Below are 4220 nucleotides of genomic sequence, written 5' to 3'. Positions count from 1 at the left end.
ATAGTGGAGTATAAATTAGCCCAAGAAATTGAAATCGGATATAGCTCCGGCCTCTAAATGCAGCCCAAGTGGGCGGTGATCTGGGAAGGCCTCCTCTGTCTTGTCGGAATTCTGGGGAGCCTGTGCAAAGCCAGGGCAGAAAAGCCCAAAGGCAGCAGCAGCCTCTTGCCCTCCTCCCCAGTGGCTCCCTGTTGCTGCTGGCATTCCCACACTGTTCCTGCAGCCACCAGCCTGGATGAAAGCACGTAGGCTGCCCGGGAATCCTGACAGCACTCCCGCAGTCCACAGCCAACCTTCCTGCCCCCAGTCCAGTTTCAGCTGCCGGAATCAGAAAGGCTCTGGCATTGCTAATGCAAAACTTTTCACTTCCCAGAGATAGAGTTCAGAGCCTATCACAGGCAAAACTGCCAAGGACACACAACTTGGCTCTTTAGAACCCCTCTCCCACTTTTCCAGATAACATTTGCTTTTTTTTTTTTTTTTAGCTTTTTTTTTTTTTTTAATTTCAGCATATTATGGGGGTACAAATTTTAAGGTTTCAAATAATGCCCTTTCCCCTTGCTTTTTAATAGCTGCTTCCGGAAGCTGTGAGCCCTCCCAGGCCTCCCCTCACCCCAAGAGAAGGCTACCTCCTCGGCCTCCATGTGGGGCCAGCCCTGGAGAACTGATGGCTGATTGCTGCGAAGCCCTTGCTGTATACTCTGCAGGGAAGCCCCACTGAGAGCAAATCTACTCCATGTACTTTCTCAAATGAGCAGCAGCTCTTGCAAATAAAATCCTCCTGCGTGATCAACTGGATATGTTCATTCATAGGTTAAACCCCCCAGAATGCAAAAGCAAAATACATTTTGCCTGATAGATTGGACATACTTTCTAGAATGCAGACTATTTCATCAATCCCAGGAGCTCTTCCAAAGAGATACCAGCGAAAGTCAAAAGTAAAAAGCTACGTGGCTGACAAAAAACAGAGGCAACAAATGACTGCTGCAACTTCTCCTCACCTTAACAGTCATGGAGGAACGAGGAACCCAAGGAACGGCTACTTAGGACTGAGGAAATCTTCAAACGCTTTAACTGAACCATTTCGGTTGTAAGTCAGATCTTGGAACTGAAGACAGCAACTTGTTCCTTTTTCCTTCCTCCAATATTGTTTTTAGGCCTTCTATTTGCCAGGCACTATGCTGGTTCTGGGGATGTAGTTGCCAGCAAGTTAGACCCAGGGCCTGCCCTCGTGGAGGTCATGGCAAAAAAGACAGGCAAGACAGCTCAGCCTGAGGAGAAGAAATTCAGGTGCCACGTGCCCACTCCAGAATCAGAAACTCTCCAAGTGGGGCTCAGAATCTGTTTGAACAAGCCCTTTGGGGATTCTAATTCATGTTCAAGTTCGAGAACCACTGCTTTAGGCAGAAGAGTTCATAGCTTTCCAATTTCCAAGTCCCTTATCATGGTGACATGGGTTTTATACACACAATTTCATTTTACAGTCCCAGGGGATAATAATACCCTGCAAGGTGAATGTATTGCTGGCTGATATAATGAATAAACCTGAAATTTCAGTAGCTTAACACAATAGGAATGAATTTCTGGCTCATACTATAGTCTAACACAGGTATCCGTTTTGACAGTGAGGGTAAGAGGGACCCTGCTTCACACAGTTATTCTGAGACCCAAGCTAATGAAAGCTTTGCCATCTTCCTCATTAGGCTTCCAGAGTCACCTAGGAGTCAGCCTGGAACCAACAGAGGGGAAAGGAGAGTGTGGGAAACACTCATCCCCTTCATGGGCACCTCAGACAGAAGTGAGCACTGCCACTCGCACATTGTGGACGAGTGAGAACTAGTCGTAAGGGCCCTTCCTAGGGGTAAATGGTACCAAGAAATGTAGTCCCTGCCTGGAGAAGTTGCTTGCCAATCACAACTGTATGCTATGGAAGGAAAGTGTAAATTTTTGATGGACAGCTATCATTGCTACCATAGTAGGGGTTATAGTTTTGCAAATGAACAAAGGTTTAGCCAGATTCAGATTGTAAAGCTGGAGTGGGAATTCTAACTGGTCTATCTCCAAAGCTTTGCTCTTTGGAATACCTCATCGAGCCCATGGTCACCCTCTGCGGTAGAATAATAATGCTCCCACAAAGATACCCACATCCTACTCCCCAGGACCTTATAAATATGTTACCTTATGTGGCAGAAGAACTTTGCAGATGTGATTAAGTTAAGGTTCTTGAGGAGGCAGTCCTGGATTATCTGGGTGGGTCCACTGTAATCACAAGAGTCCATATAAGAAGGAGGTGTCTTCCGCCACCACCCCCGTGAGCCTGGCCCCAGCCCCAGCCTCAGCCTGGGTCATCTGGGCATCGCTTCGGAGCATGGTGGCAGCTGACTGGGCATTCACAACCCTGGGACCTATGACCCATCCATGGTTATTAACATCCTCAGTGCGAGGCCAGAGGACCTGATGAACATGCAGCACTGCAACCTCCTCTGCCTGCCCTAGAACTACCAGATGAAATACTACTTCTAGCATGGCCTCTCCTGGCCCCAGCTCTCCTACATTGCTGAGGATGAGGATGGGAATATTGTGGGGTGGGTACGTCCTGGCCAAAATGGAAGAGGACCCAGATGATGTGTTCCACAGACTTATCATCTCACTGGCTGTGAAGAGTTCCCACTGGCCCTTCGGCCTGGCTCAGAAGCTGATGGACAGGCCTCGCGAGCCGTGCTAGAGAACTTCAATGCCAAATATGTCTCCTTGCACGTCAGGAAGAGTAACCAGGCTGCACCATACCTCTATTCCAACACCCTCAACTTTCAGATTGGCGAAGTGGAGCCCAAATAGTATGGAGATGGGAAGGGCAGGCACGTGGTGCTGGGTGCCATCAAGATCACAGTGGAGAGCAAAGGCAATGCACTTCTGAGCCCTGGAAAGCCTGGTGTGAGGAGAAGGGCCTGGCTGCTAAGGGTAGTGGTGGGGACAACAAGGACGTCAGCAAGGTCAGTGAGACCACAGAGAGCCCAGATGGCAAGGACAGCTCTGAGACCTCTGACTTGGCCTCCTAGAGCCGGCTGCATCCCATTCTCACCCCATGAGTTTTCACAATAATTTTCACCCAAGGACCCTAAGGGAGAGGGGAAGAGGGAGGCCACAGAGCTAAGGGCAGAGATAAAAAGGAGATACGACAATGGAACCAGAGAGTGGAGTGATGTGCTTTGAAGATGGAGGAAAGGCCACAAACCAAAGGATGCAAATGGCTTCTAGAAGCTGAAAAAAGCAAGGCAATACAGTCTCTCCTGAAGCCCCCAGAAGAAACACAGCTCTGCCAACACTGTGATTTTAGGCTTTTGATCACCAGAACTATAATAGAATTAATTTATGTTGTTTTAAGCCACTAAGTTTGTGGTCATTTGGTACAGCAACTGTAGGAAACCAATAGCCCTTCCAGCACTGTGTTTCCCTGTTGAGTAACTTGGTGACACAGCCCTTTTGGCAGGGCCCTGAGATCTTTCCTCTTCATTTTTCTTCAGTCCCATCCGGCAAGAAGTCTTACTCTCATCTGTGTCTTCCCAGACCACCCAGGAATGATAGAGCTAACTGGGAGAATGATGTGTCCTCACACTATCAGAACTTCACATAAAGCCAGGATGTCATTTAAGCATCATTTAAAAACTACTAAAAGAAAATAATTAACATTTTAAGGTTCTTGAAAATACCCATTCCTGATTTTTAAAAAATGTTCAGAAAACTAGGAAATAGAGGAAAATATCCTGAAGTTGATAAAAAGTTACAATGAACATCATACTTAATGGTGAAAGACCAAATGCTTTTCCTAAGATTTGGACCAAGGAAAGGATGTCCATTGTTACCTTTCTTATTCAACATAGTACTGAAAGTCCTAGAAAGCACTATACAGCAGGAAAGGAAAATAAGATACAAATAGGTTGAAAAGAAAGAAAACCTGTCCCTATTTGCAGATGACATGATTGTCTAAATAGAAAATCCTAAGGTATCTACCTCAAAAAATTCCTAGAACTAATAAATTCATTCATCAAGGTCACAGATATAAGATAAACACACAAAAATAACCACGAACAATAATCATATAAAAACCAAAATTTAAAACACCACACCGATTACACTTACTCTAAGGAAAAATGAAATACTCAGGCATAATCTTTTTCTAAACATGTATAGGATCTATATCCTTCAAATTACAAAATGCT

General features: G+C 45.7%; 1 pseudogene; it reads left to right on the top strand.

Moving 5' to 3' along the window:
• Window positions 1–2418: 2418 nt before the first annotated feature.
• On the top strand, window positions 2419–3059 carry LOC109730268 (N-alpha-acetyltransferase 10 pseudogene; annotated as a pseudogene).
• The last annotated feature ends 1161 nt before the right edge of the window (window positions 3060–4220 follow it).

This window comes from Microcebus murinus, chromosome X, assembly GCF_040939455.1.
Source record: "Microcebus murinus isolate Inina chromosome X, M.murinus_Inina_mat1.0, whole genome shotgun sequence".
Lineage (NCBI taxonomy): Eukaryota > Metazoa > Chordata > Mammalia > Primates > Cheirogaleidae > Microcebus > Microcebus murinus.
The sequence above is the reverse complement of the archived record's forward strand: the minus strand, read 5'-3'. Positions and strand labels throughout refer to the sequence as shown.